Genomic DNA, 25,737 nt, shown 5'->3' with positions numbered 1-25,737 from the left:
CAATCGAGGTGGATGATGTCAGCCCTGGGAACAGCATGTACTTGAAATGAATTTCCTTTTAAAGGAACGTGTCGGAGCCAGAGGAGTCAGGAAAAAGTGGGTCAGCACTTGGTTTTTTTTTTTTTTTTTTTTAAAACAAGTGCACTCGTATCCAGAGCTTTGTTTGCACACAAAGCCAAGTAACCTTGGCTTTCTTAAGGCCCCACCTGCCCACCATGTCCAGGACAGGGACCATGGAGGAAGGGCCCTGCACACAACTCGGGAGGCCCAGGCTGGGAGCCTGGCAGTTGCCGAGTGACTCAAGGACGGGGCGAGGACAAACGCCTCAGCCCCAGTGCGAAGGGAGTTAGGGGAGAGTATTTGTTTACTATCACAAATTACTACAAATTGAGAGGCTTAAAACAACACAATCTATTATCTCACAGTTGTGTCATGTGGGAGTCCAGGTCTTCTGCCTTCCTCTTCCTCTTCCTCTTCCTCAGGCTCGTGCGATTCCATTGGACTCACCTGGATAATCCCCTACCCGACTCAGGATGTGTAACCCGAGTCACACCTGTGGAGTCCTTTTGCCACATAAGGCAGCACAGTCACAGGCTCTGGGCTGAGGGCATGTTATTTGTCCTAGCCCAGCAAGGAGGCAGAGCAGTTAGGGACCCTTTACCAAGGTCAGACGGGCCGACCCCTGCCTGAGAGAGGACCGGAATCGGCCCCGCGAGAGCTGCCATCTAGGGAGCCCAGCGTGGCTGCACACATTATCTGCCACCCCTCCGCCGTCCTGTGGGCACAGAACATCCCACGCAACAACGCTCAGGCTCTGAGAAGGCCAGCGATGCGCTTGAGTCGGATTTCAAAGGCCAGAGGGGAACATGTCTGCCTACAGTTAGTAAACACTGGAGTGACAGGGCTGGAACTCAAAACAGTGACTCACCCCAAAGCCAGTGTGCAGGATTAGTCAATGTGCCGTCACCATCACCGCGGTGTCTCCAGGCTTGCCACTTCTGTGCTTCATCCCATCCCTCTCTCTGACGCACACCCTCCCCGTGCAGCTCTGGTCACCTCGTCTACATCACCCTTCGTCCTGCCTTGCCACACTCCGCTACACTGAGAACAGCCCCGGTTGGGTTCCACCCTGTCTCTTCCACCAGCCTGGGTGTTCCCTGGGACAGGTGAGCGCCTTTGCCTTCTCTGTAATCATAGCACAAGACCCAAAATGTGAACATCCCCTGACCTACAGCTACTTTAAGAACTGGCTGCTTTTCTTCCCTGCTTTCTGGTCACACACACCTGGCCATGGCGGTGTCCAGGTGACTAGGCCAGCCTTGGTCAGTGTTGAGTCGTAAGCTAGGGCTGGGATACAGCGATGCCATGGTGGGGCGAGAGCAGGGATTCTAGAGCCAGGCCACCGGCTTCCAACGCTGGGCTCTGCCACTCAACGTGGGACCTCAGTTTCCCGAACCATAAGATGTAGATAACAATTATTAATAGTAGGCTTAAATGAATTAGATCAGTGCTTGGTGCACAGTGACTATTATATAAGGGTTAGTAAGCTGCAATGGTTATTATTTTGTTGTTGTTGTTACAGTTCAGAGTCAAAGAGAACTGAGTTTGAATCTCAGCTAGTCCACTTAGCAACTGTGTGACCCAGGGCAAGTTACTTCACCTATCAGAGCCTCCCTTTTTCATCTGCGAAATGGAGACAGTAATGCTTACCTCAGGGACGGTTGTTGCCTTTGGGCCTGGCACATGGTAAGTGCTCACACTACTACTCGAACTTCCTCCCACATCCTGTAACAGGCCTTTATCTAATCACATGCACTCTAAGTCTCTCTTACCTCCTTGATCGACTCAATAAGCAATTCCTGGGGACCTACTAAGTACAGAGGCTGGTATTAGGCTCATGTGAGAGAAACCTCATGGATCAGGCCCAGGGCTTGCCCCCAGAGAATAGGGGACAGGTGGTTGACCATGATGCCCTGAGGACTGTTGCAGAGGGGTTTTAACAGACATTCATGGAGAGGTCAGAGAGGACAACCAAGGAGGCAGCATTGGCCCCAAGATATCAAGATGGGCAAAGAGGGGTGTGGCCGGGGGAAGAGCAGCAAAGCGGAGGGCACAGCAACAGCCAAGTGTGGAGGGCAGGCACTTCCTCTAGACTTGCTTCTCTGGTGGAGAGACCCGTAGAAGATGTTCAGTGTGCTCAGGACTTTGTGGAGGGATGCTCTTGGCTGCAAGGACCAGCAATAACTGGCTTCAACAATAAAGACATTGATTATGTCATATTACAAGAAGTCAGGAGGGAATGGATTATCTAAGGAACTCATCAATGTCATCAAGGGCCCCAGTCCTTCCCATCTCTGTGTCTGGCTGCTGTCTGTGTGTCCAGGATCCCTCATGGCTGCAAGATAGTTGCAGTAGCTCCAGGCATCACACCTTTGTATAGCAAACCTAGAGACAGGAAAAAGGGTTTATCCCTGTCTTGTGCTTCTTTCTTTTCTTTTCTTTTTTTGTTTTTTAGCAATAGGGTTTCACTTTGTCACCCAGGCTGAAGTGGTACAGCTCACTGCAGCTTCGAGCTCCTAGGCTTAAGCAGTCCGCCTGCCCAGCCTCCTGAGTAGCTGGGACTACAGGTGTGCACCACTACATCTGGCTAATTTTTTTTTTATTTTTATTTTTTGTAAAGATGGGGTCTTGCAATGTTTCCCAGGCTGGTCTCCAACTCCTGGCCTCAAGCAATGCTCCTGCCTCACCTTCCAAAATACTGGGACTATAGGCGTGAGCCACCACTCCCCATCTCTTTTTTAAAATTGAGATATAATTCACAGAACATAAAACTAACCATTTTAAAGTATACAGTTCAGTAGTTTTTATTATATTCACCATGTTGTGCAACCATTACCTCTATCTAATTCTGGAAAAGAACATTTCCATCATCTTAAAAAGAAATCCAATGCACGTTAAGCAGTATCTCCCCACCTCCATCTCCCCGCAGCCCATGGCAACCACTCAGCTACTCTTGGTCTCTATGGATTTGCCTATTTGGACATTTCATATAAAAAGAATCAACAATATGTGGTCTTATGTGCCTGGCTTCTTTTACTGAGCATAATGTTTTCAAGGTTTATGTTGTAGCACGTATCAGTACTTCATTCCTTTTTAAACATTTTTTAATTGTGGTAAAATACATGTAACATAAAATTTACCACCTTAGCCATTTTTAAGTGTGCCGTTCAACAGTGTTAAGTACATTCACATTGTTGTACAACCAATCTCCAGATCTTTTCATCTTGCAAAGCTGATACTCCACCCGCTTAACAACTCCCCATTATCTCCGCCCCCACCCCAGTACCCACTGTTCCCCTTTCTGTTTCTAGGAGTCTAACTACTCTAGGTACCTCAGATAAGTGGTACCACACACGTTATTTGTCTTTTAATGACTGGTTTATTTCACTTAACAGAATGTCCTCAAGTTTCGTCCATGTTGTAGCATGTGTCAGAACTTCCCCTCCCTTTTAAGGCTGGATAAGAATCTATGGGGTTTTTTTTTTGTTTATCCATCCAGCTTTTCATGAACACTTGGGTAGTTTCTACCATTGGCTATTGTGAACAATGCTGCTAGGAACACTCGTGCACATGTTTTTCTGTGAACATATCCTTAGTTCACTTGGGTCTATACGTAGGAGTGGAATTGCTGGGTCATAGGGTAACTCTATGTTTAACTTCATGCCTCTTTTTGAGAACAGAACAATCTACCCAGAATGCCTGTAGCCATTTCTCTACATGCCTCATTAACCAGAAATTGTATCATGTGCCTGTGCTGCAACCACTCTCGTGGCAAGAGGCACATGCCCCCATGCTTGGCTTGGACCAATCAAAATGCAAGAGGTGGGCAGGGGTGTAGCTCCCCTAAGGACATTGCCACTTTTAGGAGGGGAAACAACTTTGGGATTTTGTTAGTAAACAAAATGGCTGCTTACAGAGCCTCTAGATAGATGCCCAGTGTGTGTGGGGGGGGGAGGAGCAGTCAGGGTGAAGATGCTGGGAACATCAGAAAGGCTGGAAGCCAGCCTGGAAGAACCCCTTGCTCTTCCAAATCACTTGTCAAGCCTCCTGTCTGCTTCCTCTCCACTCTGAGCTTGCTCTCACGTAGCCCCAAACTGTCCTTTATCTTCCAACCCACCGGACTCTCCTGGACTCCTTGTGGTTCAACAGAACGGGTGAAGAGTTACGGAGCCCTGATTACATCCCAGCACTGAGCCAGGCTGGGAGTTCAGAAGAGGTGGACTGTAGTCATTTTCCAAAGGCCTTTATATTAGTCAAAGTACTTTTAGTTGCAAATGTCAGAAACCTAAGAAATGCCTTAAGTCAAAAATGAATGTACTGCCTCACTGAAAGAAAAGTTCAGGAGCAGATCTTCTTTCAGGAATGGCTGAATCCAGCAGCTCCATGCTGTCATCTTCATACCACCCCTCGACTCTGCTGCCATCTGTTTCGGCTTCATTCTCAGCCAGGCTTTCCCCTCACTGTAGCAAGGATGGTCATTGACAGTCCAGCTCAGACCGACATTCTGGCAATAGGACAACCCTGCAAAAAGAGATTCAGAAGTCCTGAACCTGAGTTGTGACACATGCTTATCTTAAATCAATCAATTATGGCTGATAGGGTGGTGTGTCCTGACTGGTCAGTTATCAGGGCTGGGGTGGGGTCAGCCCCACCTGAAACATACAGACTGGAAAAGAAGGAGCATTGATTCCTGAAAGGGCCCAGTGTACGTCTGCGGAAGCCCTGAGTGCCATGCCAGGAACCTCACACTTGCTCCCATGGACATGGTACTCACAACAGGGTTGGGTGGAGGAGATGACAGGCAGACACAGACAGGGAGATAATGGTTCCTTCATGACGTGAGTAGGGTCTGCCTAGGGCAGGGGTGACCGAGGTAAAGAGGAACAGACAGAAGGACGCAGAGGATGTGTCACCAGAAGATTTAAACACGCAGCATGTATTAGTCTTCTTTCTGCTGCTGTAACAAATTACCACAGTCTAGTGGCCCAAAATAACACAACAGACAAGTTTATTATCTCACAATTCTGGAGGTCAGCTTTCTGAAATGGGTCTCAATGGATTAAAGTCAAGATGTCAGCAGGTCTGTGCTCCTTTCTGGGGGCTCTGGGGCAGAATCTGTTCCTCTCTGGGGCAGAATGCAGCTTCCAGAGGCTGCCTGCACCCACAGCTCCTGCCCGTCTTCCATCCTTAAAGCCAGCAACAGCAGGTTGAGTCCTTAAATCACATCACTACGACCTCTTCTATAGTCACATGTCCCTCTGACTCTCCTCTTGTGCCTCCCTAGTCCACTTTTAAGGACCCTCATGATTACACTGGGCACAACCAGATTATCTAGAATAATCTCCCTATTTTAACAACTGTTGATTAGCAACCCTAATTTAATCTGCAGCCTTAATTCCCCTTTGGCACATACCCTAACATATGCACAGGTTCCTGGGATTAGGATGGGGACGTCTCTGGGCGCCACGATTCACCTGACCAGGGCGTGGGGAGAAGCACCACTGCAGGGCTCTGGGCAGTTGCACACACTTCTGGAGCAGCAGGGGCCACAGCACTCCTGAGTCCGGGTCCAGTGAATTTACACTCTTATTTTTTCACTCCTGAAATAAACTTGTCAATAAATCTGCTTATGGATTCAGGTGAGAACACTCAAAAAAGTTTAGAGTCAGCCCTCCGTCTCAGTGGGTTCCACACCCAAGGATTCAACCACCGTGGATCAAAAATACTTGGGGAAAAAATAAATGGTTGCATCTGTACTGGACATGTGCAGACGTGTTTTTGTCATTATTCCCTAAATAATACAGTGTAAGAATTAGTTACAGAGCATTTACATTATATTACGTATTATAAGTAATCTAGAGATGATTTAAAGTATATGAGAGAATGTGCAGAGGTTATATACAAATACTGTGCCATTTTATATCAAGGACTTGAACATATGTGGATTTTGGTATCGGCTGGGGGTCCTGGAACCAAGCCTCTGTGGATACTGAGGGGCAACTGTATTTCCACCGAAAATTTGTAGTTAAGCCAGAGTCCTGTGTTCTTCTGTCTCCACGATGAGAGATTTCTCCTCAAAAGGCACATAGTTGGGCTGGGTGCGGTGGCTCATACCTTTAATCCTAGCACTCTGGGAGGCCAAGACAGGAGGATCGCTTGGGTTCAGGAGTTTGAGACCAGCCTGGGCAAAAGCACAACCCTGTCTCTACCAAAAATAGAAAAATTAGCCTGGTGTGGCAGCATATGCCTGTAGTCCCAGCTACTCAGGAGGCTGAGGCAGGAGAATCCCTTGAGCACAGGAGTTAGAGGTTGCAGTGAGCTATGACGATGCCACTGCACTCTACCCAGGGTGACAGAGTAAGACTCTATCTCAAAAAAAAAAAAAAGACACACAGTGTATTTCTTATGATGGGAGATGATTTCTAAAAGCAGCCCTGGGAAATGCACCTTCATTTTACACCAAAGGCGGCATCTCCCCAGAAAACAATTAAAAAGAAAAAAATAAAGCGGCCTTTGTTGGATCAATTTGGTGCACTTAAAGAAGAATGTTCTCTGGTATTGTGACAATGGCATTTTCTACTTGATTGTTAGTTTTTAAGAAAATTTTAATCAACTTTAAAGGCTTATGTATTTTTTTTTAATCTCTACTTCGATCCTTGAAAGAAACAAACTCTGGATAAGCCTTGAGCTACTTCTCCCGGGGGTACTGTGAATCTTTTATTTTTTTATTTCAGAATATTATGGGGGTACAAACGTTTTGGTTACATAAATTGCTTTAGTACCATTTGAGTCAAAGTTATAACTGTGTCCATAACCCAAATAGTGTGTTTTGTACCTGTTAGGTGTGAATTTACCCATCCCCTCCTCCCTGCCCCCAGTACTGTGAATCACTCTCATTCACAGAACATTGACTGAGAACTTACTCTGTGGCAAGCCCGGTGCCAGGCACTGGGGAAACAAATGAACAAGAAATGGCCCCTGCCCTCTGGAAATTAAGGGTGGCTTTGTATTTGTTAAATGCATTGGGAAAGAAACGAGCATAAAATTCCATCACTAAGCTACCAGGTTTTCAGGGCACTTTTCCCTCCCTTAGACAAAGGTATAATTTATACTAGGCTTATCTCCCTTCAGACTGAAACATCCAGTGTCCTACTAGGTGGGGTTACAAGGGTTTTCTTGAGAACATGATACAGCCTGGGATGGAGAGGAACCTGCTCTCCAGCACACAGCACTTGGTCGAGCTGAGACAGGACAGATAAGAATTCAGTACACTGAGCCATGCCTGGTGCCATGCACCTCATAGTCCCAGCTGTTTGGGCTATTTGGGAAGCTGAGGTGGAAGGATCACTTGAGCCCAGGAGTTCAAGTCCAGCCTGGGCTACATAGAAACAGTCCGTCTTAAAAAAAAAAAATTAGGAAGAATTCAAAATACATGAACTAGAGAGGGTTGATATAAACTTTAGCCATATTTTTATTTTAAAATTTACTGCAAGAAATCTAAAAATGAGAGAAGAAAAAGAAAAACATTCCATAATTGCACTAGTGTAATACAACCACTGTTGGCAATCAAATATATTCCTTCTAGTAGTCTAAGGAATTTTGATTAATCACTAAAAATAACAAGAGAATTACTTTAATAATAATAATGTGACAAAGCAGGAAGCCAAGTTAGACACAGAGCAAGAATGCAACACACACAGTGTATCTGCACACAGTAAGCACTTGAGAGGGAATTTATAAATGTGCGAATCATTGAGTTGGGTCGTAGAGTAGTATGGAAACATTTTTATTTGTTTCCAAAATGGCTGCAGTCCAGCTAAGAGAAGGGACTCAGCCATGCCAAGTTAAACACAATGAAGCTCGTAAATGAGTCAGGAAAGATGCACAAAGAGTCAGACTCATCCACGTGGGAACTGTGGTAGAAAGAACTCAGTCTTTGGAGTTGGTGAAACCTGTTTGGATCGTGTCTCTCCCTCTTCTCCATTCCTGACTCGCTGGGCAAGCTGTGTAGCTCCTCTGAGCCTTGATAGTACCCATCTGTAGAATGGGAGTGAGGGGCTGAGGAGAGGACTGCAGTTCTAGAGGGAGTTTAGCAGCACAGCAAGTGGAACATCGGAAGATCCACTGAGCCAAGGAAGTGCCCAGCCCTGGGGCAAGGGCAGGGTTTTGATGGGCCTGTCTTGCTATCAGGCATACAGGATTCTCATTTTACAGGTGGGGCAACTGGGACTCAAAAGAATTAAGAAATGCGCTCGAGGACATGGCAGAATATGAACAACTGCAGGACAGCCGAGTGGTTCTGACTCAGAAGTCAGGAGAACCCGAGGTAGCATTTCACAAAGGGGCAGGAGTCCTGGCAAATGCAGGGCTGTGGTAAGTACCTGGCAACTTTCTGACCACAAAAGCACTTTTGCTTCTTTTTGCTTTATAATACAGTTGATTTTCATCATTTGTGGTAGTTATTAAATTCACTGCAATCACTCAATTAGCAAATACTGAACCATTGGTATTAGGGGAAATACAGGCTTAGGTTGCTGTTAGCCTCTGATTGCAACATTTTTGTCAACTGATCAATATGTAACTTTGTTTTATGTGTGTTTCTGTTTAAAGACATCTTATTTAATATATATCCTTGACTTATTAACATTGAACTCATGGCCAACAGCACTGTAACTGATGCCAGAAAGAAGTTCATCTGACATACACACTTTCTCCATGAGGTACATCACAGCCTTCCTGCACCTAGGAACACTAGACAGTGCCTCAGCACTATCCTCGGGGGCCATTGCAAACAGCAAAATCACCAACAAAAAGCACAAAAGTGCAAAAAGTGTGACACTAAGTAGACACAAAAAGGGCACCTGTTTACAGTATGGGAGCTGAAACAAGAAGGTAGAGCATCATCACCGGCTTCAACCTCAGCTGGGAATGTGCACATTGAATGACTCATATTTCTTTTACTGCTCTAGGCAGGCACAGGTCCAGGAATGACCTCAAATGCAGTATTGATTTGGGTATTTATTTGGGGGCTACAAATAAACTTTAGCAAGTAGGTACTGAAATTTGCAAACACAAGATCTTAATAGTAAGGATTGACTGTAGACTGTTGCCATTGTAAAAACAGTATACTCTCATTAAGGAAAGAATCATAAATTCTAAAAAGTAGAAAAAAACAGACTAAAGGCCCCAGTGATTTAGGCTCAAGCACTGCTAAAATGTTGTTCTATTTCTCATGAGGGTCTGAGATTTTACCCTATCTGCCACAGTTTCATGGATGCTAACAGAAGACACAAAATGCCTGGGTCAGAAACAAAGGATGCTATTAGTAGCCCACATGAGCCTCATGGTTGTGTGAATTCCCCTTCCCCCTAGGTCACGGGAGTGATGTGGAAGTGGGCCACGTGCCACGAGCTGCACACTCAGAAGGTTTGCATCATAGCTGAGGAGTTCCAAGCTCAGGAAACCCCAAGCTTTTATAATGGGCTGCAAGCAAACCTGCCTTTGCCCCAGGTGTCTTTATTATAATGGGTAGTAGGCAAAACCTGCCCTCTGCTCAGATGGAGACACTCTCTCTAATGTCAAGATGGTTTTTAAAGCAAAAATCCTTGAAAAGACAGTCTGGAACAGAAACCATCAGTGCCTTTGCTTGCAAAGTGTGTAGAAACTTAAGACACACAGAATTGTCCCCCAAAAGCCTTTTCAGATTTTTCTAGCCCAAGGTTTCAGTTAAAATGGTTATAATCAGTGTGGTAACCTTATGCCTGCTTTCCCATTTAACAAAAGCATTTTCTATGCTGTTAAATGTTATATATAAACATCATTTTAAAGCTTTTATGTAGGCCGGCGCGGTGGCTCACCCTGTAATCCTAGCACTCTGGGAGGCCGAGGTGGGTGGATCATTATGAGCTCAGGAGTTTGAGACCAGCCTGAGCAAGAGCGAGATCTCATCTCTACTAAAAAAAAATAGAAAGAAATTAGCTGGACAACTAAAAATATATAGAAAAAGTTAGCCAGGCATGGTGGCACATGCCTATAGTCCCAGCTACTCGGGAGGCTGAGGCAGTAGGATTGCTTGAGCCCAGGAGTTTGAAGTTGCTGTGAACTAGCCTGATGCCATGGCACTCTAGCCCGGGCAACAGAGTAAGAGTCTGTCTCAAAAAAAATAAAAAAAATAAAGCATTTATGTAAAGTTTTCATATCTGCTAGGAATATCTTTGTGAATAATGCTTTTTGCAAACTTCAGATTCATTCTTTCTTTCTTTCTCTTTCTCTCTCTCTTTCTTTCTTTCTTTCTTTCTTTCTCTCTCCCTTCCTTTCTCCCTCCCTTCCTTCCTTCCTTTTTTTTTGAGACAGAATCTTGCTCTGTTGCCTGGGCTACAGTGCCATGGCATCAGCCTACCTCACAGCAACCTCAAACTCCTGGGCTCAAACAATCATCCTGCTCCAGCCTCCCAGGTAGCTGAGACTAGAGTTAGTTGCCCGGCTAATTTTTTTCTATTTCCAGTAGAGACCGTCTAGCTCTTGCTTAGGCTGGTCTCGAACTCCTGACCTCAAGGGATCCTCCCACCGTGACCTCCCAGAGTGCTAGGATTACAGGCATGAGCCACCAAACCGGCCCAGATTATTTCTTCAGAGACATTCCCAGAGGCAGAGTTCCTGAATCAAAGGCTAAGCCCAGGCCTGGGGAACCTTTACATGTTGGAAGGCCACATTAATTTAGCTGTAATCAAATAAAGCCACATTCAAGATACTTCAATTACATATACTTAAAAATGTACATCATTTTGTAAAAATCAAAGTACTATGTATTCAATAATTTCAAAAAATGAAAACCATTTGTTAGTTTTAAAGTTAACTAACCTTTTAATGACTGTTCTATCTTTCTGTTGGAAAGCATTTGAATATTTGGTTGCAGCATGGAGGTCTGCAGTTCAGTTGATCCTCTAGATGGCTGTCAGTCATTTGTGACCTTAAGGGTGTCTTGATTTGGGTTAGGTAGGAGAATGCATATTCACAGCAATAAGTGGTTGAAAAGCAAGAAAGCATTTTTCGGGTATGTTGCTGAAGGCGTGGGTATTCTGCATTTTTCTGTATTTCAATTGGATCTTTCTTAGTGTTAAACAATGACTTTAAAATGTCATCTACTGACAGCTCAATCAATTCCATCTGTAGTTCTTTAGGTGCCTTGGTGATATCAGCTAGGTGAGGCTGAAATGCTAATTTGAGTGTGATATCATGACTCTTAAAGTCAGCGAAGCTTTCATTGTATTCTCCGGTTATTAATAATAGGTCTTGGCCAGGCACGGTGGCTCAAGCCTGTAATCCTAGCACTCTGGGAGGCCGAGGCGGGTGGATCATTCGAGCTCAGGAGTTCGACACCAGCCTGAGCAAGAGTGAGACCCCGTCTCTACTAAAAATAGAGATAAATTATATGGACAGCTAAAAATATATAGAGAAAAAAATTAGCCAGGCATGGTGGCACATGCCTGTAGTCCCAGCTACTTGAGAGGCTGAGGCAGGAGGATTGCTTGAGCCCAGGTGTTTGAGGTTGCTGTGAGCTAGGCTGACACCACGGCACTCTAGCCTGGGCAACAGAGTGAGACTGTCTCAAAATAATAATAATAATAAGGTTTATGACAGCTGCGTATTCTCCAAACAATTTGCATATGTCATTCTGTTCATCAATGACCTTTGCTAACTGGGGAAAATGCTCATCCAAAATTTCCTTTTGAAGAAGTGTTTTGAAAAAAGGTAAGTTTTTAAAAAATTCTTGGGTTTTTTGCCACATATCATATATAGACTTAGTTTTACCTTGCAAAGAAATACTCAAGTCGTTTTGATTTGACATGGTATCACACAGAAATGCTACACTCCTATAGTAATGTTTTTACAGTAATTCACTTTACTGATTCTGTTCTTCATAAATTTTAACTATCTGTTCTTGCAGAGATAAAATTTGGCTAACACCCGTCCCTGCGATAGCCAACGTACTTTAGAGTGATACAGCAAATCCACACTGAATACTTTCTCATTCAACTTTAGCATGTTATGAATCTGAGATGCTGTGTTGCATTTGCATGAATATAGTTAACAATACTTACAACTTGTTGCAAAGTGTCACTTAAAATAGTGTTAGCACAGAGGTTTTGCTAATGCAAAATATAATGAAAAGAAATGAGTATGTGGATCCACTAATACTTTTGTTTTTCATCTGTGCAATAAACCCTTCATGTTTTCCTATCATTGGAGGTGCATCATCTGTCAACAAGGATCACTAAATTTACCAAATTCAGTCCAACTTCACAAATTTATCCTGAAAATTGTTGAAGATATCTATTCCCCATGTTCTGTTTGCAAGAATGCCCAAAGCAATTAACTCTTTGTAACAAAGAAAATCTTCTGTTATGATCCAAATGAAGTACAAAACCTGCCCTGAGTCAGCAGTATCAGTTGAGTCATCCAAAGTGGTTGAATAATATATATTTTCCTTTTGAAGTATTGCATGGAGTTGTTCTGTTAGGTCGAAGGCTAATTCACGCTGCCGATCAGTTATGGTTCTCCTTGAAAGGGGCAGTTATTTGTACTCTGAAATATTATCAGGGTCTAAGCATCCTACAATTTCCACAATGCATTCCTTCACAATTTCTGTATCACTGAATAGCTTCCCTTTTTTCCCCAAGTATATAAGCTACTTTATAAGTTGCTTCAGTGGCATTATACCCAGGTCTTACTGCTGCTTGAAAGAATTGTCTTTGCTTTTGCTTTTCATCTTTTAATTTCTGCAATACAACTTTTTTCACCTCTCCCTTTAATTTAAAATATTTGTGATCCTTATGAGTGTTATAATGCTGAGGAGTATTGAATTTCTTTAATGTTGATATTGCAGTATCACAAAGCAAACAAATCATCTTATCTTTAGCAGAAACAAGATAATATTGCAGCTCCCAATCCTCATTAAAAATCTGTTTTCTTCCTTCAGCTTTCTCTTGGTTTTCTTTGACATGATGCGCTATTAAGCAGACAGAATTGAAAAACACTGTTGCGCTGTGCAACTATTCACAAATTCCATTTCAAACAGAAACACAGTGTACCTTTGTCAAAAGCTGATAACGACCCCCATAAACTCTCACCAACCAGCCTCCTGCGGTAGTGGTGCCAGTCACGTCGGGGAAGTTAGAACTAAATCATGAGCGTAGCAGCTCTCAGTCTGGCCCTTACAGCTTACTAACGTTCTAATTGTGCCGGTCAATCTAGGAGGATTATTTCATTGAAACTTATCTTCTTCTTTGGTATTTTAAATACGTTCATTTTAAAACATAAAATAAAAATATAAAAGACGAACAAAATGTATTAATAAAAATAAAAGGATTTGTTCTGTAAAATTTAGATTCAGTCAAAAGGGTGCACTTAAGGACCTAGAAGGCCACATGCGGCCTTACAGCCGCAGGTTTCCCACCTCTGCTAATCCCATTTTTAAGGCCTTAACAGCCCTTCATGTGCAGACTGCCAAACAGCTTTCCAGGCAGTCAGTACAACCTGCACAGCCCTAGCAGGGTATAAACGAGAGCCCTGCCCAATAAGACACACTCATTAAGGGACCCTTGCTTTGTCTCCTCATCTGCATTATTAATCAAGCTCACCGGCAAATTGGCACAAGAGCTTCTGAGCAGCGGAGGTGCCATCAGAGTGGCCACACTGATCCGCTGCTATTCCAGGCCAAAGTGAAGGCATCTTTACAGCATTCTAAGTTCCCCGCACTGGGACCAAAGCTTCTTGCTGGCCATGCAGGAAGAGGGAGAAACAGGCCCAGGCACACTAAGATGGCCCTTCCTGTTTATAAGGGGGTGACAGAGCCTTCTCTGCTTTTGACTGGCTTTTCCTGAATGTGCTCACTTTGTTAGTTGTAGTTATTTGAACTTTCATTTGTTGCTTGAAATGAAGGCACAGGAGTCCCAAGAGCCTTGAGGGATGGTTCATTTTAGGTGTCTGCCTGAGTGGCTGGTGAAGCCTGTGTCTGGGTGTCTGTGACGGTGACTCCAGGGAGACTAACATGTGAGTCCACTGAGAGCAGAGTGAGGAAGACCTGCCCCCAGTGTGGATGGCACCATCCAACTCACTGGGCACCTGGCTGGGACAAACAGGATGAAGAGTGGGATTCAACCTCTCTGCTCTCTCTCCCTTCTGGAACTGGATGCCTTTTTTCCTTCTGCCCTTGTACATCATACTCCAGGTTCTTTGGCTTTTGGACTCTGGGGGCTCTTGGGCCTTCAGCCTCAGACCGGGGGCTGCACTGTTGGCTCCCCTGGTTCTGAGGCTCCCAGGCCTGGACTGAGCCACGCTATTGGTTTCTCTGGTTCTCCAGTTCGAGGATGGCCTCTGTGATCATGTGAACCAAGTTTCCTAATAAATACCCCTCATATATCCTATTGATTCTGACTCTATGGAGAACCCTGACTGATACAGTTTGCCTACCCCCCAACAGTAATACATTCTTGCTCAAAAGACCTCTTAAAAAAAATGCAGGCTGAGTGTGGTGGCTCACACTTGTAATCCTAGCACTCTGGGAGGCTGAGGCAGGAGGATCGCTTGAGGCCAGGAGTCCAAGACCAGCCCGAGCAAGAGTGGGACCCCATCTCTATAAAAACAGAAAAACTAGCCAAGCATTGTAGCATGCACCTGTAGTACCAGTTACTTGGGAGACTGAAGCAGGAGGATCACTTGAGCCCAGGAGTTTGAGGCTGCAGTGAGCTATGATGACACCACTGCACTCTAGCTGGGGTGACAGGGCAAGACCCTGTCTCAAACAACAACAATAAAGCAAAGATTCCCCTAAAGGGCTAAACATCCTGTCATATAAGAAATGGTAGGCCAGGCATAGTGTCTCACACCTGTAATCCCAGCACTTTGAAAAGCCAAGGTGGGAAGATCACCTGAGGCCAAGAATTTGAGACCAGCCTGAACAACATAGCGAGACCCCATCTTTGCAAAGATTAAAAAAAAAAATTAGCCAGGTATAGTGTGTGCACCTGTAGTCCTAGCCATTTGGAAGGCTGAGGCAGAAGGATTGCTTGAGCCCAGGAGTTTGAGGTTAGCAAACTATGATCACACCACTGCACTCCAGCCTGGGTGACAGAGCAAGATTCTGTCTCTGAAAACAGAAAAAAAGAAATGTAAACTTGCTTGGGGTGACTTCTGGGTAAACCGATCTGGGCCCGAGCATCCCTGATTCTGCAGTTCCGACCCTGGCTCACCCCACCAGTCTGTTACAGGGATGCTGACTCTGTCCCAGCCCCAGCCTCCCAGTCTGGAAAATGACCTAAAACAAGCACTCAGATGGTTCTTTCTAAGGTGAGAAAGGACTGAGGCAGTTGGTTAGTGATGGGGTAACAATATCATTTGCCATCCAAGCCAGGACACTTTGGAGAGTGAAAGGGGGATTTGTTAATAATTATACTAGCTCAAAGGGAACTTCTTGGCAAACCAGGCCATATGCTCGGACACTCAGCTGTTCATTCACAGGGCAAATTTGTGGGTGGATGGATGGACAGACATTTATCTACCGTGTGCTCTGTGCCACGCCCTGGAGGGTGCCCCTTCACACTGGCTGGCTTCAGTGCCACACCACCCTACAAGCAGGTGCTGCTCTTCTTTTATGGCCAAAGAAAGGGTGGGCCAGAGACCTAAAGCAACTTGTCTGATGCCACACAGACAAGCAAACCTGACAAAGATGCTTTGCTCGGCCAATCTTTAGTCAGACTCCTGACTCTTCCCCAAGGCCCATCTGTGCACTTCCTTGTAAAATCCAGTTTGACCAAAGAGCTCTGCTAAGTCAGCTTAGCAAGAACCCCCCACCCTCCTATCTGATCTGCTCATCTTCCACATCCCTGGGGCAGTGTCTGAGCACCCTGGCCTGCCTTCAGCAAGAATCCTCCTCACCACCACCCCATGTTTCCTCCTGTAACTTTCCATCCCTGACCCCTCCCTGCTCCTTGGCCATAAACCCCCACGGGCCCTGGCGGTGTTTGGAGTTGAGCCCAATCTCCCTCTCCACTGCAAGACCCTGCTGCAGGGGTCCCTGTGCCTATCTCCATGGTCCTGGGAAAGGTCTTCTTACCATGCTCTCATAAGTATCATCGAAGAATTTTCCTCCTTAACAAACCCCAGATGGGAAGTAATGAATCTGAGCATCCGAGTGAGCATGAGCAACAAAAAGATTCCAGGAGGTTACCAGTGGGGCAAGGAAAGGCAGGGCTGGACAAGGTCCCTGAGGGCCTTTGTTGAGAGGCATCCAGGCCCCGAGCAGGTCCCTGGGTCTGAGGGCGAGGGTTTTGCAAACGCCTTCCACCTAGGCTGAGTTCTTTCCTCCAGCACTGTAGCAGGAAGGTGAGGCTGAGCTGGGTGTGAACCGTCTTTGCCAAGGGAAAGGCAAGCAACCTTTAGTGCTCCTTGACTGTGGAAGAACTGGGGCACTGAAGGTGCCACCCCAGGCCTCTTTGAGGGTCTCCAGCACAGTGAGGGCCCCTGGGGCCTGCCCACACACAGTGCTCCAATAACCGAGGCCCCGGAGGGTGCCAGGCACAGGGAAAGACAATGGGGTGTTAGAGACACAAGGAGACATTTAGCAGACACTGCCTGGAGAGGAATCTGGCCATGTGGACAACACACGAATGCTCTCGGAGACTGAGGCAAACCATTTCTAAGCCTAATTGCTGATGGGGGGAATGAACAGTTTTGTGGTGAGTCTAGAGGTAAATTCTGTAAGTCTGAAGGCATGTGTCCATGGGGACAATGGCACAATTCTTACATCAAAGCTGGATTCCCAACCCCTTCCCATTCCCCTGACCCCCACATCAGGAACTGGGGTCCAGCCTAATTGCAACTGGGATGTGGCCTGGCCATCTCTGTCCCCTCTAGCTTAGACCACATCCAGCAGCATGATTCCTAGTGGCATTGCCTGCCTGGAGTTTCCTGCACGCCCCTGCCTTTGTCCAGGATGCTCCTGGGACCCAAAGTGCCCCTCCCTCTCTCTCCTGCTGGGAAGTCCTGCTGGTCCTTCAAGGCCCAACTCAATAGGGGGTCTGGGGGGGACACATCAGAAATCTGCATGAGGTGTTTCTGTTTCTTCTTTCTGCCTATCTGCCTTTTCTCAATTTTTTCCATACTCAAGAGGTGTTACTTTTATAATAAGAAAAAGTTTATTTGTAATAATGATGATGATGATGATGATAATGGAAATAATCAGTCCCGGGTCAGATTTCATCTCTATTGTGAAACCCACCTGGCCTCCCCCAAGCAGGCTTGCTCTTGGGGCTCCCATCATCAGGTCTTTTATTTTTGTTTATTATAGAAATAGGGTCTCGCTCTGTCACCCAGGTTTGAGTGCAGTGGCATCATCATAGTTCACTACAACTTCAAACTCCTGGGCTCAAGCAAGCCTCCCATCTCAGCCTCCCTGGTAGCTGGGACTACAGGAGCCTGCACTATGCCTGGCAATTTTTTTTTTTTAGAGATGTGGTCTTGCTATGTTGCCCAGGCTGGTCTTGAACTCCCAGCCTCAAGTGTTCCTCCTACCTCAGCCTTCCAAAGTGTTGGCATTACAGATGCGAGCCACTGTGCCCAGCCTGGGTCCTTGTCTTTTATGCACAGCAACTGCACAGGCCATTCCCTCAGCCTGGGATGCTTCCCCCACCCCCTTTGACAAACTGATGCCAGCTCACCCTCTGCTCTCAGCTGGGGAGCCCACCCCAACCTTGGGGCTCCTTCTATGAGGTCTTCAAAGCCCCCGAACCTTTTCTTCAAGACACTTATCATATTTTGTGACTCTACATGCATTTTTGTCATTACTTGAATTATATCTCTCATCCCCTGAGCCCCCCAGCTCCATGAGAGCAGTGACAGTGCCTTTTCTTTTAAACCAACTTCATCATGACATAATTTCATGCAGCAAAAGGCATCCTTTTTAAGTGTACAATTTAATGAGTTTTGACAAATGTCTATACCTTTATAACCAACACCACAGTCAAGATCCAGAACATTCCCACCAGGCCCCTTAGCTGGCAGCCCCCATCCCCATATCTCTGGCAGCCAATCACGGATCTGTTTTCTGTCACTATGAATTGGTTTAGCCCGATCTAGAATTTCATATAATAGAGCCATGCACTATATGTCCTCTGTGTCTGGCTTTTATTTAGCATGATGCTTGTGAGGTTCAGCCCGGCTGCTGTGTTTCCTAAGGCTGAGTATTCCACAGTGTGGGTGCGCCACGATTTCTTTATCAGTCCATCTGCTCGTGGGCATTCGGGTTGTTTCCATTCTTAGCCATTATAAATAAAGCTGATATGAACATTTGAGGACAATCTTCTGTGTGGACATAAGTATTTGTTTCTTTGGGTAAATAGCAGGAACAGAAAATCGCTGGTTCACATGGGAAGAGGATGTTTAACTTTTTAAGAGCTGCAATTTGTTTTCCAAAGTGTTTGTACACTATAACATTGCCACCAGCAGTGAGAGCTGCAGTTGCCACACACTCTAACACGGGGTACCATTGGATCATGCCTCCTCTTGCAGAGTGCACATCCCAGCTGCTGGCCCAGTGCTGCTCACTGAGGGGGCCCATGCCATCGTTATTGAATGCATGAATGAATGCCCTTACTTTGTTATTTTTTTTTAATAATTTCCAAATGATTGGTTATGCCACCTCCAATTCTCTGTTTTATTTTGCTTTTTAGCCTTTATTATTTTTAATAATTACACAAATAATACATGGCCGGGGCCTAAAAATTAGAATACTAATGAAACATAATAATAATTTTAAAATTACCCCTTAATCTTTCAGTCTAGAGATCCATGTTCCAGGCTTCATCCTGGGCACCAGGAAACAAAGATGGATAAAACACACTCCCTGTCCTCAAAGGCTCTACAGGTTGCCGAGGCTCCAGCTGCACAGACAAGGCCTGTGAGGTGGGGTAGGCATGAGGGTGGCTGGAGGAGAGGGGTGCCCAAGAGGAGGGGGCCCTGAGGCCTGCTGAGGGAGGCACTTAGGAAACTTGCCTCAGCCTCCAGAGTTGCTAGGATTGTACGCGTGAGCCACTGTGCCCAGCTCCTCACAATGCTGGATTTGACAACGATTTTTTGGATATGACACCAAAGGTACAGGCAATGAAAGAAAAAATAGACAAATCAGACTTCATGAAAAATTTTTAAATTTGCAACAATGGATACGAGCAACCCATAAAATGTGAGAAAATATATGTAAAATCATATATATGATAAGAAATTAATATCCAGAATATATAGAGAATTTCTAAAACTCAAAAAAACCCAAACAACTGATTTAAAAATGGGCAAAGGACTTGAATAGACATTTCTCCAAAGAAGACATACAAATGGCCAATAAGTATATGAAAAGATGCTCAACATCACTAATCATTAGGGAAATGAAAATCAAAATTACAATGAGATACCACCTCCCACCCATTAGGATGGCAACTACTAAAAAAAAAAATGGAAAATAACAAACGTTGGCAAGGATGAGGAGAAATTGGAACCCTTGGGCACTGCTGGTAGCAATATAAAATAGTGCATCTGCTGTAGAAAACAATATGGAGGTTCCTCAAAAAATTAAATATAGAATTACCATATGAACCAGCAATTCCACTTCTGGATTCATACTCAAAAGAACTGAAAGCAGGCACCTGAAACAGGCATTTTCACACCATGTTCATAGCAGCATTATTCACAGTAGCCAAAAGGCAGAAACAACCCAAGTGTTAAATGACAGATTTATAGGCAAAATGTGGTGTATCCACATGATGGAATATTACTCAGCCTTAAAAAGGAAGAAGATTCTGACAGATGTCACAACATGAATGAACCTTGAAGACTTTCTAGTAAGTGAAACAAGCCAATTACAAATGGACAAATACTGTATGACTCTACTTATATGAGGCGCTTAGAGTAGTCAAGTTCATGGAGACACAAAGTACAACGGTGGTTACCAGGGGCTGGTGGTGATGGTTGTACAACAGTGGGAATGTATTTAATGCCACTGAACTGTACACTTAAAAGTGGTAAATTTTATGCTATATATATTTTACCATAATAAAAAATTTTAAAAGGATCATATATCAGTTCTTGTCACTCTCATGTTGAGAGCTCTCCAGGTATTTCCTACTCGGTCATCCTGTGGGAGGGGTCCACCATCCTGGGCCACAAGGCTCTGCACAGTCTGGTGCCCACCAGTCTTTCCCCTTGGCCCAGATGCTCCCTCCTGGCCCTCTGTCCCAGCTGCCAGCCCCCCGCCCCTCCTTGTGAAGACTCATAGCAGCTCTGCAAGCTGCCCGTCTGCTGGCAGCCTCATGGCACTGGGGTCTGGCCTGCCCCTCGGCAGTTACCCCTGTGTTCAGGCCATTATCTGTAATGACAGCCTGGCATAATGTATTTTCCCAATTTGTATAATTATATTCCATCAAGCTAAATGATCCTTATTATCATTATTAAATATTTATTAAGCACTTCTAGGCGTGCAAAGCATAGTAAGATGTGGCCTTAGCTCTTAAATTCTTCCTTCCTAATTCCATCCCAAATTCATTTCAACCTTGGTTATTCTTCCTTCTTGGAGAAGAAGGGAACTTCTGTGTTTTTTGCCAGGGGCTTTACATGCAAGAGGTCACAGGAGTTTCTCAACAATGCTGGGAGCAGATGCTACTGACCTTGTTTCACAGAGGAGGAAACTGAGAGTCTGACTGAAGGAGCGAGTAAGTAGCAGAGGTGTCAGCTTGTTAGAATGGGTTACTTCCTTTGTTTTTACATGCCATTGTGCTAGTCCAGTGGGAGAAACCTATGGACAGAAAGATTACTCTTGAGCAGTGTCCTAAGTTGGGGTCACAAACGTGAACGCTGACAGGGTCCCAGCAGTAACGGAAACAGGAGAAGCAGGCAGGTGAGGGAGAAGCATCCAGATGGGACACAGATGCCCTCCCATCCCTCCCCATTCTGAGAGTCCCGTCCACATACCCCTCCCCAGACCTTGTTTTCAAGTCTTCGAACTTTCCAAGGTCCTGGGCCCTCCAGTCAAATTGTTAGCTACTGTCTTGGAACAGGTGTAGATCCGACTCCTCTGGCTTTCTCTCTGTCCAGGCAAGGGGCTACTGGGGGAATTCCCTTCACCTCTACCTTTCAGCACCCTCTGGAATGAAGCTGTTGTGCTACAACATTCTGCTTCAGGCTGGTGCAGGCATGTTTACAAAACAATCTGTTAACTGGGTCAGTGGTGTTTTTCTTCTCCATTCTTCTGGCCACGGAGAATCCCCATGAAGCCATAGTGGCAGGGACTGGGGGAGGAGGTGCCATGGAAGTCTGAGCCACCAGCTTGTGTGACTGACTTGTGCTCTTGCAAGCTGCTCAAGGCTGGTCTTCCCCTTGACAATGGAGTGTGGTGTGTGGCTCAATGGGTCACATCACACCAGTTCAGGTCACACACTCATTTGGGGTCTCAGAGTCTGACATTTGGTCTCAACCAGTATCCAGTAGCAAATCTGAAGCCGTTCCTGAAATGAATAGTTATTTACAGAAGAGGGTATATCTTTGCTCCAAACCCCTTGGAGTCTGTGCTGTAACTCTCATACTGGGCCCTGCCAGAATTTACAAGAGTGTGATCTGTCCTGAACACTTTGAGTACCACTAGATCTCTGGGGCTATCTGATAAATGGGTAAGAGCACCTTGCTCGAATGTGGTCTATATTGTCTCTAAAAGTCAAAGAAAGCCACCAGTGCAGGACACTCCAGTGCAGACCTCACTCCACCCGCTTAGCTAAGCAACTGTTGGAGCCATTCCCAGCTGTTGGAGCTAACACACTGAATCCAGAATCTCTGCTAAGTCAGCTTATTGATAAATTCAACCTGATCCAATGTTATGCTCTAGATAAACACCATTAGAATCCATTGCCCATATATTCCCTAGGTTTCTGCTGATAAAAATGGATTAACATTCTATACATCTTTCAGTGTGTGAACATCTCCTCCCAAATCAGGCTTTGCAGTTGTTTCCCTGGGGCATGCTGGCATCTGACTCAAATTATGGACAGGAGGTAGTGAGGGGCAGCTCTTCAGGTCAGCATTCCCTCGCCAGGTACCCACCTCAAGAGAGGGCATTGCACTAAAAGGACTTCAAGCAAGTAAAGACTAATCTCCTCAGACAGGCAGGAGGCCATCAGCTATTTCCACTGACAAAGAGGCTCTGAGAGATTGGAGGTTCTCAGATTTGTTGTATCATCCCAATTGTCCCCATTTTAATTCTCAGGACCCCACTCTTCCCAATCAATAGCTTCACACAGAAGACCTGGTGAAGCTGTGAATTCAATTTATGTTGTAATTATGCATCACATAGTATCAAAGGTGGGTCTGACCTTCAGCCCTACCAGCCCTGAAGCTACAAAAAGTAAGGGAATCTCTTCCCAGCATCAAGGAAACTGGTTTTCTGTTTGAAATCATGCTTCATCTGAGAGTTAAAAGATGAGGTTTTAATTTTCATTCTGAAATCTTTCCACTGCAATCAGAAGCAGCTAGCTCAACCCACAAGCTTTGTGGTCACTTTCCCACTGTGATGGTCACTTGCGGCGGCCTCGCCTTCAGTGGACACTCCCTCCAGGCAGTGGCACGCAATAATTTAAGCAACTGTTTTGCCAGAGTGTGCTGTCAGTGAGGCCCTCTCTACATACCAGTGCATCAATTCAAGTAACCAGCCCAGATTCTCATTTTTGTGTGTCTGCTTCCTTGCACCAGGGCCCAAGTACATGTTTCAATACTCGAATGAAAAGGCAGAAATTTCTCTAGATATTTCAAACGGAGAGGGACTTTACGCCAAGAGCTGGTTCCAAGTGTGTTAGAAGAACCAGAGGGGTGTGAGTGAGAAGGGGGAGGTGCTCTGGAGCAAAAGGGAGGAGATGCTACCTGGAGATCAGGAAGCTGGGACCGCCCCTGGCCTGGAGCCCGCAAGCCCACACTGGCCACATAACTGCTCCAGGTGCTGCCACTGCACAGAAACCTAGGGTGAAACTGCTCAAACCATCACCTGTGCTGGCGCCACTCTCTGTAACCCCCTGTCATCACCATGCTGCAGCCAGTGCCACCATGGCAGATAAGGCTTCCTCCTCCCCCCCCACTGCCTCACAGGTGCCTCCCATTGGCAGGGAATTCTTGGAAGTGTAGTCAGGTGCCTTGTAGCACCCTGGGATATGGACAAGAATGGCGCAGAGAGAGGCATCGCTGGGAAGATAAAGTGAGCTAAGGGATAAAAGAGCTAACAGAATGATATTAACTCATTGTGCTTTTTCCAGTGCAGGGGAGTTCTCAAGGATAACAGAGTCTCTAGTTCTCCTACTGTCTTAGGTTTGAAATTGGTCTCTTTTTTTAAGCGATGAGCACTTTCCCTCTTTTCCAGCCTGAAGAGTTCCTGCTTTGCTCCTCTTCCTACTTCTCAAATGATTAATGACTGCACACATCACCTGCCAATCCTGTAACCTGACTTCTTTTGGCTTTCTTCCTTCAACTTTCCAGATGCCTTCCTCTTCTGTTATTTTTCCTAATCTTAACCCATCCTGCTCTCAAACATACTCAAAAGAGAAAGATAAACCACACAAAAAACAATAGCCATCTAAGGAACCAAGACATCTCAAAGCTTCAAAGTATGTCAACATTAGAGCTTGTTTCTTGTGTGAACCAAAGTATTCTATTATGTAGCTGGTTTTTTGTCGGGCAGTTCCTTGCCCTTGTCTTTTGTGAATGTCAAGGGCTTTCCCACTTACAGAGGAAAGGCTGGGAGGGAAAGAGCAGAATGCTGAGGCTGAAGCAGCATCCTCTGCCTCTGCAAACCCAGAGAAGTCTAATTAGTACAGGGCATGGTACCATTTAGTCATTACTAGACAACCAGTGTGGGCTTTTAAGTGGATCTTAAAACTGTTACTTTAAAACTCTTCATGGTTTTCCATTGCCCTCAGGATGAAAGCCAAACTTCTTACCCACCGCCTGAGCTGGTGCCACCTACCTTGGTAACCATACCTCCTGTACTCGCTGCCTCACTAAGCTCCAGTGACACTGGTCTTTTGGTTCCTCCAGTCGCCAAGACATCTTCCTTCTCCGGTGTTATTCCCACAGGCTGTCTTGTTCAGAAAGTTAATCTTGCCCCAGCCTGTTTGCATTGCTGGCTCCTTTTCTTTATTCAGATCTGAGTGCAAATAACACTTTTCAGTGAGGCTCTCCTACCACACTCACATGGTTTTGTTTTCTTCATAGCTTTTACTGTTGGAGATGTTCTTATTTATTTTTTGTTCTCCCTCAGACCAGGAAGTGCATGCCATGAGAGCACCACGGAAGAAGTCCTGCTCACCAGCTATACCCTTGTCCCTAGTAGTGCCCAACGTGTATTTCTGTACTCAGTTATTCGGGCCAGGACCTGAGATCACTATGGTGCAGAAGACATTGCAACCTAACACACTCCAACCCAAATCCCTGCCACATTTGCTCCTCCCATGGTGTGGCCTATCTCAACAGGAGGCTCTTTACTGGGCTAGTTCTGATACCTCAGTAAATTCTGCTGGTATTCCATGGCACGTCAGCAAGTCTTGTTCGCTCTGTCATCAAATGAGGTCCCAAATCCTACCACTTCCCATGATCCTTGGAAAAGTTAACTTGGACCACCTTACTCTCCCAAAGTCCTCCCCACTCCTTTGGAAAGAATTCTATGGTCTCCAAGGCCCCAATTGATCTGGTTACCTCCCGTCATTCTTTTTTTAGCTAGTTTCACTTTAGCCCCACTGGCATCCTGATCACCACCTGCCTGAGTTTTTACAATCAATCACCTTCTACCTGGCTTTCTACATCTACCCCGCTTCACAAGCAGCAGCCAGAGGGATCTTTTTCAAACTAAAGACACAGCTCATGATTCCTTGTTGAAACCCTTTAACCACTGTCCATTTTTGTTAGAAAAAAATCCCACAGGTCCCAGCTGTGGCTGCCTCTCAGGCCTCATCTAGTGCACCTGGCTCCTCACACTGGTCTTCTCTGAAAAGGCTGTCCTTACTAGGCCTCAGGACCTTTGCATCTGTAGTTCCCTCTCCCAAGTAAACGTGTCCTCAGATGTGAGTAGGGCTTATTTTCTCTTTCCTATCACCCTGGCTAAAACAGTAAGCCCCCGTTGCTCTGTATCTTCCCACATTGCTTTATGTTCCTTCCCCGTATGTCTGACCACCAGCATAGTGTATATTTACTTATTTTGTCTTCCCCTCTAGAACGTGAGCTTCAAGAAAGCGTTACTTTTTGTTCACTGCATTCTCAGTCCTTGAGGAGCTGGCACTTGATCCGCAGTTACTGAGAGACAAGACTCGGAGTTTGAAACCTTTCCTGGCCTATTGGTAGAACGCTCACCCACTGTTCAAAAAGCCCATTTCTAATCCTAGCACTTTGGGAGGCAGAGGCAGGAGGATCCCTTGAGGCCAGGAGTTTGATACCAGCCTGAACAACACAGTAAGATCCCGTCTCTACAAAACAAATTAACAAATTTTTAAATTAGCTGGGCGTGGTGGTGCGCGCTTGTAGTCACAGCTCCTGGGAGGCTGAGGCAGGAGGATTACCTGAGCCCAGGAGTTGGAGGTTGCTGTGAGCTATGATGACCCCACTTCG

At 45.5% G+C, this 25,737-nt stretch overlaps 1 long non-coding RNA gene across 3 annotated transcripts; it reads right to left on the bottom strand.

The window, feature by feature from the left end:
- Positions 1 to 3,491: 3,491 nt before the first annotated feature.
- LOC123644605 lies at positions 3,492 to 25,731 on the bottom strand. Of its 3 annotated transcripts, XR_006737184.1 has the most exons (4): positions 25,689 to 25,731; positions 24,104 to 24,283; positions 20,772 to 20,899; positions 3,492 to 4,581 (listed from the first exon to the last, which is right to left on the bottom strand). It is a non-coding gene; the product is annotated as an uncharacterized LOC123644605 (long non-coding RNA). The 3 variants fall into 3 exon arrangements; XR_006737183.1 differs by lacking the exon at positions 20,772 to 20,899; XR_006737182.1 differs by lacking the exon at positions 3,492 to 4,581 and having other exon boundaries at positions 20,486 to 20,899.
- Between the last annotated feature and the right edge of the window lie 6 nt (positions 25,732 to 25,737).

Source organism: Lemur catta, chromosome 9 (genome assembly GCF_020740605.2).
Source record: "Lemur catta isolate mLemCat1 chromosome 9, mLemCat1.pri, whole genome shotgun sequence".
In the NCBI taxonomy this organism is placed as follows: domain Eukaryota; kingdom Metazoa; phylum Chordata; class Mammalia; order Primates; family Lemuridae; genus Lemur; species Lemur catta.
This window is presented reverse-complemented; position numbering and strand designations above follow the sequence as displayed.